The 13651-nt window shown below is 35.9% G+C and overlaps 1 protein-coding gene across 2 annotated transcripts in view; it reads left to right on the forward strand.

The window, feature by feature from the left end:
- The window catches only part of LOC127724637 (uncharacterized), a 640225-nt gene that overhangs the window by 589322 nt on the left and 37252 nt on the right, over positions 1-13651 (forward strand). The gene's annotated exons all lie outside the window — the stretch shown is intronic.

A 13651-nucleotide genomic window follows, 5' to 3' on the forward strand; every position in this document is an offset into this window, starting at 1 on the left:
AATATGGGGACCAAGATCTTATTTGTTTCTATTTTGATTGTTTAAAGAGACCATATCCCACGTGTCTTATTAATTGATCAATCAATCAATCAAGCAACCAACCAACCAACCAACCAACCAATCAACCAACCAACCAACCATTCAATCAATCATTGCATGCATACATGTTTCCGTCTCCTGTGTTTAATATGGGGTCCAAGATCTCATTTGTTTTTTTTTCCGCTTGTTTCAAGAGACCACCATATCCCACATGTTAAGTTTATTAACCAACCAACCAACCAATCAATAAACCAACAAAACAATCAACCAACCAATCAATCATTCATTCATTGTATGCATGTTTCCGTCTTATGTGTTTAATACGGGGTCCAAGATCTCCTTTGTTTATTTTTCGCTTGTTTCAAGAAACCCTATCCCACGTGTTTAATTAATCAATCAATCAATCAACCAACTAACCAATAAATGAATAAATAAACCAACCAACCAACCAACCAACCAAGCAATTATTCATTCATTCATTCATTCATTCATTGTGTGCATGTTTCCGTCTCATGTGTTTAATACGGGGTCCAATATTTCCTTTGTTTCTTTTTTCGCTTGTTTCAAGAGACCCTATCCCACGTGTTTAATCAACCAACCAACCAATCAACAAATCAAGCAAACAAACAACCAACCAACCAAACAATTAATTAATCAATCAATCAATAAACCAACCAACCAACCAACCAATCAATCAATCATTCATTCATTCATTCATTGTATGCATGTTTTCGTCTCATGTGTGTAATATTGTATTTACATCTCTTCTGAAAAAAAAAAATCCACATGCTTGTTATCAGATGTTCTGGGAAACTACATGTCCAATTGACCCATAAAATTTGCAGTCAGCAGGTTATACATGCATTACATCTTCATAAAACAACGTGGTGCAGATATCTCTCAAGAATTTTCCTAGAGAAAAGAAATTGCAATGCCGTAAAAATCGCTTGCTAGTTCCGTAAATGTCCGCTCCTAGATTGAAATACAAATCTGTGTTACAAACTGCTGCTGAAAAATGTACATTGTATGAAAATAATCGATAAACGTGTTTTAAAGTTACACAGGATCAATTAAATCCAAAGCATGCACTGCTCGTGAACTGTGATCGAAATGTCAATTACCTACAATGACAAAAGAAATACATTGTGTGTATTCCGTCGCTATACATGTTGTCTGTCCAACGTCCCCACCTAAAAAGAAATAAAAATACTAAGTTTTCGCTATTATAAAGCTTCGTCACGTGACGCCACAATCTGGCGCGAGACAAAGACGCGCGCGGGACCTAAAATAGAATAAAAACTTTCCAAACTAAATATAGAAACTTAACCAACACACTAATATGGACCTTTCAAAGAAACAAACAAACAAACAAACAAACAAACAAACACACAAACAAACATACACATATATCAATCAATCAATCATGTTTCAGAAAGGGAAAGACCGTTTACAATTGCTTTTTTAAAGCAATTGATTTATATTTATTATTCTTCTTCTTCTTCTTCTTCTTCTTCTTCTTCCGCCGCTTTTAAATTTGAACTTGTCCGCACCCGTTCTCCAAAACCGCTTGTCAGATTAACTTAGGGTTTCACAATATGTTAGACTAACATGTCTAGTGGTGCAATCAGGGTTTTGTTTGTGCAATGGGGTTTATAAAGGGGTACTTTGAGGGGCAAAAAGAAAAGAGGGTTTTACTATAGAACCCTATGGGATTTTATTTTTTGAAATTTTCAAATGATTATAAATTGAAAACCGTTTGTGATAGACACAATCTTTTTAATTGAAAATGTTCTAAATGATAAAGCCCATTAAATGAAATACAGGGTTAGTCCCCAGGGGCCACCCCCACCCCCTGCCATTTAAGAAAGTTCGAATACCTTGTAAGTGGTCAAGATCCCCACCCCTAAACCATATATATTTTGGTTTGTTATGCTAAGATGGTTTGAATGATATACAGGGTTAGTCCCCAGGGGTCATCCCGACCCCCTGCCATTTGAGAAAGTTCAAATATCTTGTAAATGGTCGAGATCCCCACCCCTAAACCATATATATTCTGGTTTGTCATGATAAGGCACATCAAATGAAATACAGGGTTAGTCCCCAGGGGTCACCCCCACCCCCTGCCATTTAAGAAAGTTCTAATATCTTCTAAGTGGTCAAGATCCCCACCCCTAAACCATATATATTCTGGTTTGTCATGCTAAGATGGTTTGAATGATATACAGGGTTAGTCCCCAGGGGTCATCCCGACCCCCTGCCATTTGAGAAAGTTCTAATATCTTGTAAATGGTTGAGATCCCCACCCCTAAACCATATATATTCTGGTTTGTCATGATAAAGCACATCAAATGAAATACAGGGTTAGTCCCCAGGGGTCACCCCCACCCCCTGCCATTTAAGAAAGTTCTTATATCTTCTAAGTGGTCAAGATCCCCACCCCTAAACCATATATATTCTGGTTTGTCATGCTAAGATGGTTTGAATGATATACAGGGTTAGTCCCCAGGGGTCATCCCGACCCCCTGCCATTTGAGAAAGTTCTAATATCTTGTAAATGGTTGAGATCCCCACCCCTAAACCATATATATTCTGGTTTGTCATGATAAAGCACATCAAATGAAATACAGGGCTAGTCCCCAGGGGTCACCCCCACCCCCTGCCATTTAAGAAAGTTCTTATATCTTCTAAGTGGTCAAGATCCCCACCCCTAAACCATATATATTCTGGTTTGTCATGCTAAGATGGTTTGAATGATATACAGGGTTAGTCCCCAGGGGTCATCCCGACCCCCTGCCATTTGAGAAAGTTCTAATATCTTGTAAATGGTCAAGATCCCCACCCCTAAACCATATATATTCAGGTTTTTCATGATAAAGTACATCGAATGAAATACAGGGTTAGTCCCCAGGGGTCACCCCCACCCCCTGCCATTTAAGAAAGTTCTAATATCTTCTAAGTGGTCAAGATCCCCACCCCTAAACCATATATATTCTGGTTTGTCATGCGAAGATGGTTTGAATGATATACAGGGTTAGTCCCCAGGGGTCATCCCGACCCCCTGCCATTTGAGAAAGTTCTAATATCTTGTAAATGGTTGAGATCCCCACCCCTAAACCATATATATTCCTATTTGTCATGTCTCGAACATTTGAATTACGTATAGGGTCAGTCCCCAGGGGTTCCTCCCCACCCCCAATGTTCTAGTATCTTGTATATACAAGGTTAGTCCCCAGGCATCACTAATGCATATAACTTTACTGGACCAAACCAATTTTCACTGGACGTTGCCCAATGTCAGGCGACCCTGGGAATTACGAATTATGGGAGCTTCGTTTGGGAGACTTCGTAACAGCATCCTGTTACAATCATTTCTTGTTGACCCATAGGGTGACTTTAATAAGTCACCTACTGGCAAAGCTGAATGTGACTAGAGATTTGCACTCTATCAACCCATCATGATCAGTCACAGTAGTTTTCCACATTTCTTCCTGAATCAATTGATTAGATATTTGCTATATAGTCATATCACAAGAAGTAACAAATCAAGTTGGAGTTTCATTTGTTGAGTGACTGTTGCAAAAGTTGTGACCCTTTGACAACAAAACAAATTGCAAAAAAAAACCTTTTTTCTGTAATGAATCAATTGATAGGATATTTTGGTATGTTGTATACATTATAAGTTACATTTTGAAAAATTGCTAACAGTTTAGAATGGCCCATAGATTCTTGAACTCAAATTGTCTTTGTTGGCAAAGGCAGAGAAATTTATAGTGCTTTTGAAGTGGAAGATAGCTATTATGATTTTAAAAAAAAACAGCTTATGAATTAGTCCTAGAAGACTACAATGTACATCTAAAAAAATAGAGATTGTAAAAAATCAGATTCCCAAAATGATGAAGAGTTTGCAAGATAATCTGGGAAAGATGAAAGATGGTGCAATAGTAAACATATTGATAAACATAATGATAATTTAAGATAACCTATTCTAATATTATAGAGGAGTTTAAAAACTGCATAGATATTAAAACCCATTTTGAAGAGGACATAATTGACAAACTTATGGAAGCAGCAAGTACAGTTGCTTTAACTCATAAAATTTCAAGTGAATTGCAAAATTTTAAAAAGAAATCTAAATATCCCAATTTTCTTCTAAATCTAGAGTAATAGCACAATTACCCATCAGTCCAGAAAATTTATATATAAAGAAAAATCTTGATAATAAAAAAAAGTCATTTGAACCATCAAATAGACCTGTTTGTAGTTATTGTAGAAAAGGCACGTATTATCTGAATGTTTGACCCTCCAGAGAAAGGAAAAAGAAAGAGTTGTGTCCCTTTTATTGTCTTGTTAATGAGGAAAATATTTTAACAACCTGTGTTTTGAAAGATTATGAACCTTGTGTGTCTGATGGTTCTGTGTCTCTTTTAACTGATACAAATCTACAAACTGTTAAGATTTTAAGAGATATTTGTGCTTCTCAGCCTTTGTAATTGAGTACATTTTGTCACTGTCTGATGAATCTTCCATTGATAATTTAAGTATTTGGTTCAGGGTGTGAATTTGGTTAAGTTAATGTTCCCCATCATAATGGTAAAATGAAGTCAGATTTGATAACAATAGAACTTACTTTAGGATTTTGGCCTGATATGCCAGTATAACTTAACTGCTGGGTAATGATTAAACTCAAAATAAAGTGTTAGCCAATCCACTTGTTTGTAAAAAGCCAAGCACAGAAGATAATTTTGAAAATTTAGAAGACAACATCACATATATTTTTCCGTGATGTGCTGTCACTTGTGCTATGACAAAAGGTAAAAATGAAAATCAAAACTTCAACCTACTCAAAACAAGTTACTTTTTTAAAACAAAAAGACAATACGTGAACCTTAGAAATTTTTATGCCCCCGCAGTAGCGGTGGGGGCATTAAGTTTTACCCTTGTCCGTCTGTACGTACGTCCCAAAATTGGTTTCCGTTCTCTAACTTGAGTTTGCCTCAACCAAATGTTATGAAACTTATACACAATGCTTATTACCACAAAACACAGATCAAGTTTGAATTTTGGTGGCGTCACTTTAACCGTTCTAGAGTTATGCCCCTTTATAAATGGAAAAATTGCAAAATTTTTATTTTCTTCTAAATATCAAGTTATTTTTAAAATTGGAGTTATCTTCCTTTGTCCATGATTATAGTTGAATCAACTACAATCAATGCTTTATACAATGCAATGTTTAATTTTGACTTCCACTGATAAAACACAGATCAAGTTGAAATTGGAGTATTGTCACTTTAACCATTATTGAGTTATGCCCCTTTATAAATCGAAAGATTGCAAAATTTTTAGTTTCCATTCTGTAACTTAAGTTAGCATCAACCAAATGTTATGAGACTTACACAATGCTTATTACCACAAAACTCAGTTGGGTAGAGTCACTTTTACCGTTCTTTAGTTATGTCCCTTTATAAGTATATGATATGCAAGCGGGGGCATCATCTGTGTCCACATGTGGACACTATCCACATTTATTTGTTCTAATTATTAATTCAATTGAATAAGAAATTATATATCAGTGTTTGCATGGTCATGTGTGTGGAAGATAATATTTTCTTTTTATTGTAAATCATTACAATTTTGGCATGTTGAGAGAAGTGTTAAATATAAAGCAATGAGGAAAAAAAATAGATTCCCAGACGTATAATTTCTTAAAGAATAATAATGATTCAAAACATGGGGAACACATGTACCTTCTTCCAAAAATTCACAAAATTAATCATGATTTCGTGTTTCAACTTTTTATTTCTTGTTTTCTCGTGTTTGGTTTCGACGTGCGTGCTTCCTGTTTTCCCTTAATTATTTTCCGTGTTTCGTGTCGGTACTCTTATTTTCTCGTGCTTGTCCCGCATTAGATTAAAAAGTAAACCTGGACTAATTCAAAGTCAACCCAGATATTGTTTTAAATTGTAAACTAATTAACTGGTCCCAAGATATTTATTAATAGCCTATTGTATTACTATGATAAATCGTATGCAACTAGAGGACGCTAAAAAGTTACCACATGCAGGGTCACCATGTCAATTTATAATGACTGCATGATCTCCAACGGCTGAGTAATAACTTTTGGTACTTTTTTCCTAAATATTTACGATTTTATTCCTTGGCTTTGTTTTTTCCAGAGTGTTTTTTTCCACGCAACGTTTTTGCGATTTGTTATTTCACATGTTTCCGTGTTCAGACCCCCCCCCTTTTTTTACCACCCTCTATTTAGATACCGAAGTGTATAAAGGTGATCGATTCCATAATAATGGAGTTCTTGATGGTAAGTCACGTATATTAAAAACACAGAAACGTATCAATATTTAGCAATCACTAGTGCACATCCAAAACACACATAAATTTAAGAGTATTAATTTACAGTGTGTGAATAATATAAGAAATAATAGTGACATCAATGAATTAAATAAACATTTAATTAGCTTACAAGATAACTTAATTGATTGAGAATACTGTAAAAAGAAAACAGTAAAAGTTGTCAAAAATGTATATTAACGAATAGTCTTTTAATATTTTACTTGTTTTATTTTCATTTGAAACAGATTTTTTTTATCTGATATGTCAAAATGACAAGTATGCATAATGATTTTATTGTTACAAATCAAATCCCAAAGCCCACTATAACTCATTATGTAGAAGCCACAGCACTATTTTAAAATATCTCTCTGTGAATATCTAGACACAGATGTTTGATACCATATGCATAGGTCGTTATAATTAAATCTTGACCATTTATCTTTCACTTGTTTATCAAAGGGTACAACTGTCAGCTTTGCTTAAGTCAGTAAACCCTTCAACATGTTTGAAAAGGATCTATAGATTGTTTATTATCATATATCAGATAAGTGAATTAGCGATCTGTGAAATTTCTTTATTGTCATGTTTTAAATATCTTAGATACCCAGTATGGAGGTGCTCTTAATTGCAGGAAGCTAATACAGATAAGATGAATAGGTGTTCCGAATGAACAATAATTTAGCTTCCGAATATTCCTCCATAGACTATATTTCTAACTAATTTATATGCGTTAACCCTCAGGGGTTAACGTAATTAGGTACCGGTAGATTTATTGGATGCATTTATTTATGCTGTAAATGACGAAACTGATACATTTTTAACCGGATTTTCAAAGGAAATATCGGATATTAAATTGGGGATGTACGGCGGGCGGACGGGCGGCTGCTAAACAGTGTCTCCACAATAACATGAAAACGCTTTAACAAATTTTTTTCAAATTTGAATATGTTGTTTCCTGGGACTTAATGAAGGTCTAGTTCAATTTTCAAGATTTTTAGTATTTCTCCTTTTTGAGTTATTGCCATTTTTAATATCCAAAATTGGTATTTTTAAATATTTTTCTCTCTTGTCATCATATTATGACTAAGGTAAAGCATTTGGTAAAAGTCTTATCTCACAATTATAATTGGAGTGACAGATTTATTTGAAAATTTTGAAAAGATCTGTAGGACTGTATATATAAAGTTTGAAATTTACTAGTAGGACTGTATAAATGAAGGTTGAAATTTACTGTTCATTATTAGACACTTTGAAGATAATTACAGATAAGTTTTATAGGTTTTTAAGAGATAGACATTTTGAAGTTAATAACATTACTAATAATTATATACCTAATGTTAGAGTACTTTGTTAAAAGGTTAACCCATAGTTCTGTTCAAGGGGAAATGACCTTTCAATTTGCAAGCATGATTCATTAGATAATAATCTATTATTTATAAGTTAAAAAGTTAAAATTAAGATAAGATAAGTTGCAGATCTATATTAGTATGTTACAGATGAAAGAAAAAATATTGGGAACTATCAACTATATATATAAAGTTTGATTTTGATTTATACACTAAGTGATAAGGATGCAGTCACATCTGGTAATTTTCAATGCAATCACCCAATTATAATTTGAGTGACAGATTTATTAGAAAACTATTATTTATATTTGATTATAATTCAAAAATAAATATAACATCATATCTCTTTACATCATATCTAATTTTAGAGTCTATGGTTAAATCATATTTAATTTTAGATTAACATGATTAGTTCATGGAAATAAAGTTTAAGTAATTTCCATTTAAACAGAAATGGTTTAACTAAGAAGTATTTCATCAAAAAATGAATTCTTAGGGTTCTCTGATATGCTGATTCTAGCAATGTACTTAGCATTTGGAGATTGGACCATAATAGGTAAATGTTCAATTTCAAATTTTTCAGTTCTTTGACCACATTTATTTTGTGTCACAAACCCATGCTGTATTAAATATTCAATCACAATCCAAATTCAGAGCTTAAATGTTGTGTCCATACTTGCTCAACTGTTCAGCGTTTGACCTCTGCAGAAAAATCAGGTTTGCTGTCACTCTGACAGCCTCTTGTATGAAAATATCTTAAGTATTCAACTTATCTCATGAAAATCTTAAAACAGCTCAAGAATATTATCCTGAAATATCAGACTTGATTGAAAAAAGCAGTGGATGAGGTTTTTTAATGACTGTTTCTTATTATAAGAAGTCAGGAATTCTAATGAGAAAAAGGAGACCCTCTACCCTGTCTTGTAATAACAGAAAATTTTAAATCATATCTTGTGGCCAAAATTAAAACATGAGGTTACTGAAAACTGTAGACATTGCAACACATGTCAAATGGCTGGAAAATTAAACCAGAAAATGTTCATAGCTCTGCTATATTCAAAACCAGCATTCATTTTGATGAACCATTTAGGATAGTAAATAGACTGTAGGACCATTACCATTTTTAGCTCACCTGGCCCGAAGGGCCAAGTGAGCTTTTCTCATCACTTGGCGTCCGTCGTCCGGCGTCGTCCGTCGTCGGCGTTAACTTTTTACATTTTGAACTTCTTCTAGAGAACCACTGAATGGAATGAAACCAAACATGGCATGAATGTTCCTTATGAGGTGCTGACCAAGTGTTGTTACTTTGTAGCCGATCCATCATCCAAGATGGCCGCCAGCGGGGGACTTAGTTTAACATAGGACCCTAAGGGAAATGCATACAAATGACTTCTTTTAGAGAACCACTGAATGGAATGAAACCAAACATGGCATGAATGTTCCTTATGAGGTGCTGACCAAGTGTTGTTACTTTGTAGCCGATCCATCATCCAAGATGGCCGCCAGCGTGGGACTTAGTTTAACATAGGACCCTATGGGAAATGCATACAAATGACTTCTTTTAGAGAACCACTGAATGGAATGAAACCAAACATGGCATGAATGTTCCTTATGAGGTGCTGACCAAGTGTTGCTACTTTGTAGCCGATCCATCATCCAAGATGGCCGCCAGCGGGGGACTTAGTTTAACATAGGACCCTATGGGAAATGCATACAAATGACTTCTTTTAGAGAACCACTGAATGGAATGAAACCAAACATGGCATGAATGTTCCTTATGAGGTGCTGACCAAGTGTTGTTACTTTGTACCCGATCCATCATCCAAGATGGCCGCCAGCGGGGGACTTAGTTTAACATAGGACCCTATGGGAAATGCATACAAATGACTTCTTTTAGAGAACCACTGAATGGAATGAAACCAAACATGGCATGAATGTTCCTTATGAGGTGCCGACCAAGTGTTGTTACTTTGTAGCCGATCCATCATCCAAGATGGCCGCCAGCGGGGGACTTAGTTTAACATAGGACCCTATGGGAAATGCATACAAATGACTTCTTTTAGAGAACCACTGAATGGAATGAAACCAAACATGGCATGAATGTTCCTTATGAGGTGCTGACCAAGTGTTGTTACTTTGTAGCCGATCCATCATCCAAGATGGCCGCCAGCGGGGGACTTAGTTTAACATAGGACCCTATGGGAAATACATACAAATAACTTCTTTTAGAGAACCACTGAATGGAATAAAACCAAACATGGCATAAATGTTCCTTATGAGGTGCTGACCATGTGTTGTTACTTTGTAGCCGATCCATCATCCAAGATGGCCACCATCGGGGAACTTAGTTTAACATAGGACCCTATGGGAAATACATACAAATGTCTTCTTTTAGAGAACCACTGAATGGAATGAAACCAAACATGGCATGAATGTTCCTTATGAGGTGCTGACCAAGTGTTGTTACTTTGTAGCCGATCCATCATCCAAGATGGCCGCCAGCGGGGGACTTAGTTTAACATAGGACCCTATGGGAAATGCATACAAATGACTTCTTTTAGAGAACCACTGAATGGAATGAAACCAAACATGGCATGAATGTTCCTTATGAGGTGCTGACCAAGTGTTGTTACTTTGTACCCGATCCATCATCCAAGATGGCCGCCAGCGGGGGACTTAGTTTAACATAGGACCCTATGGGAAATGCATACAAATGACTTCTTTTAGAGAACCACTGAATGGAATGAAACCAAACATGGCATGAATGTTCCTTATGAGGTGCCGACCAAGTGTTGTTACTTTGTAGCCGATCCATCATCCAAGATGGCCGCCAGCGGGGGACTTAGTTTAACATAGGACCCTATGGGAAATGCATACAAATGACTTCTTTTAGAGAACCACTGAATGGAATGAAACCAAACATGGCATGAATGTTCCTTATGAGGTGCTGACCAAGTGTTGTTACTTTGTAGCCGATCCATCATCCAAGATGGCCGCCAGCGGGGGACTTAGTTTAACATAGGACCCTATGGGAAATACATACAAATAACTTCTTTTAGAGAACCACTGAATGGAATAAAACCAAACATGGCATAAATGTTCCTTATGAGGTGCTGACCATGTGTTGTTACTTTGTAGCCGATCCATCATCCAAGATGGCCACCATCGGGGAACTTAGTTTAACATAGGACCCTATGGGAAATACATACAAATGTCTTCTTTTAGAGAACCACTGAATGGAATGAAACCAAACATGGCATGAATGTTCCTTATGAGGTGCTGACCAAGTGTTGTTACTTTGTAGCCGATCCATCATCCAAGATGGCCGCCAGCGGGGGACTTAGTTTAACATAGGACCCTATGGGAAATACATAAAAATGTCTTCTTTTAGAGAACCACTGAATGGAATGGAACCAAACATGGCATGAATGTTCCTTATGAGATGCTGACCAAGTGTTGTTACTTTGCAGTCAGTCCATCATCCAAAATGGCCGCCAGCAGGGGACTTAGTTTAACATAGGACCCTATGGGAAATACATACAAATGTCTTCTTTTAGAGAACCACTGAATGGAATGAAACCAAACATGGCATGAATGTCCCTTATGAGGTTCTGACCAAGTGTTGTTACTTTGTAGCCGATCCATCATCCAAGATGGCCGACAGCAGGGGACTTAGTTTAACATAGGACCCTATGGGAAATACATACAAATGTCTTCTTTTAGAGAACCACTGAATGGAATGAAACCAAACATGGCATGAATGTTCCTTATGAGGTGCTGACCAAGTGTTGTTACTTTGCAGTCGGTCCATCATCCAAGATGGCCGACAGCAGGGGACTTAGTTTAACAAAGGACCTATGGGAAATACTTACAAATGTCTTCTTTTAGCGAACCACTGAATGGAATGAAACCAAACATGGCATGAATGTTCCTTATGAGGTACTGACCAAGTGTTGTTACTTTGCAGTCGGTCCATCATCCAAGATGGCCGACAGCAGGGGACTTAGTTTAACAAAGGACCTATGGGAAATACATACAAATGTCATCTTTTAGAGAACCACTGAATGGAATGAAACCAAAAATGGCATGAATCTTCCTTATGAGATGCTGACCAAGTGTTGTTACTTTGTAGCCGATCCATCATTCAAGATGGCCGACAGCGGGGGACTTAGTTTAACATAGGACCCTACGGGAAATACATACAATTGTCTTCTTTTAGAGAACCACTGAATGGAATTGAACCAAACATGGCATGAATGTTCCTTATGAGTTGCTGACCAAGTGTTGTTACTTTGCAGTCGATCCATCATCCAAGATGGCCGCTAGGGGGGGGGGGGGGGCTTAGTTTAACAGGACCCTATGGGAAATTCATACAAATGTCTTCTTTTAGAGTACCACTGAATGGAATGAAACCAAACAGGGCATGAATGTTCCTTATGAAGTGCTGACCAAGTGTTGCTACTTTGTTGCCGATTTACTGTTCAAGATGGCCACCAGGATATTTTATTAAATAACGGGACCAATATTAATCAAAATTTGGCCTCAATCATTATTTGGGTATCTGTTATGATTTTTATCTATCTTTACATGATTTCTAAAACCAAAGTAGAGTCAGGTGAGCGACACAGGCTCTTGAGAGCCTCTAGTTTATTATCACTATAATGAAGAGTTCAAGATTTGTGACTAGCACTTAGAATAGCTGACTGATTTAGTGCCTAAAAAGAGCTATAACAGCTGACTGATTTAGTACCTAAAAAGAGATATATACCAATAAGCATTGGAATAAAGGGTTGTCTTTTGTCCAACTGACAACCAATATTTAGATCATTGTATGTATGGTAATTGTGGGAAGACATGACGACACTGACCAAAGACAACTAAGACTAATAATAAAGCTAACATGGACCACCTTATGTATATAAAGATAAGAAGATGTGATATGATTGCCAATGAGACAACTCTCCAACAGAGACCAAATGGCGTAGAAGGTTAGCAACTATAGGTCACCATAAAATAAGGCCTTCAACAATGAGCAAAACCAATACTGCATAGCAAGCCATATAAGGCTCCGAAAAGATAATGTAAAACAAAACGAGAAAATTTATGGTCTGAACCATCCAAAAAACAAATATGAAGGCAGCATGGATTGGTCTTAAAGACAACTGGACTCAGTAGAAAGTCATGACAAATCGCAGTGAACTTGGACAACTTATCAAAACAAAATGGACTTTTTTGAAAGACTTCACGGACCACTTATCACTAGGGTGTATTCTCTGACGGCTGAAAATGCACTAATAACTTTGTAAGTCTAGAAAAAAAATATGTTTTATGTGAGGGTAAGTTGTCTTTAATGTTTATATACGCCCTTCTTAGACGGAGCATATTAAATAATAAATTATCCTTTCTGTACCTCCCTATGTCAACAAGTCATATGATTACTCAAATTTGCTTAAACAATTCTCATGAAATTTTTAACACAAAATTGGGATTGATAGAAGAAAGTCATCTTGATTATGAAATATTTTTTTTATTGTTCCAAAGTTAAATTTAAGGTAATTTTTTTCTAGTCTGGATTATAGAGAAATTTTTAAACATCAAGCTTTTTATGATCTAAAGGCAGTATCAAGAGCAAAATTAAAAAAAAAATCATCTTCTTTCTTTTTAATACTGAGGACTTTGATTTTTTCTTTTGCTTTTTACATTAAGATATAGTCCAAGGTTAAAGTTTTCAGACATTAATAACTTTGTCAAACCTTCATTAAATTTTACAAAACTTGGACAGATGCTTTTTTATGACTTAGTCAGCTAATGTCTTAAACAAAATTTTGAAAATATATTTTTTCATGTTTTAGTATTTAACTGATAGATGGACTAAGTTTTTAGCTCACTTGGCATCAGTCATCCCTCCATCCTATTAA

The sequence above is a fragment of the Mytilus californianus genome, unplaced genomic scaffold (assembly GCF_021869535.1).
Source record: "Mytilus californianus isolate M0D057914Y unplaced genomic scaffold, xbMytCali1.0.p SCAF_14, whole genome shotgun sequence".
In the NCBI taxonomy this organism is placed as follows: domain Eukaryota; kingdom Metazoa; phylum Mollusca; class Bivalvia; order Mytilida; family Mytilidae; genus Mytilus; species Mytilus californianus.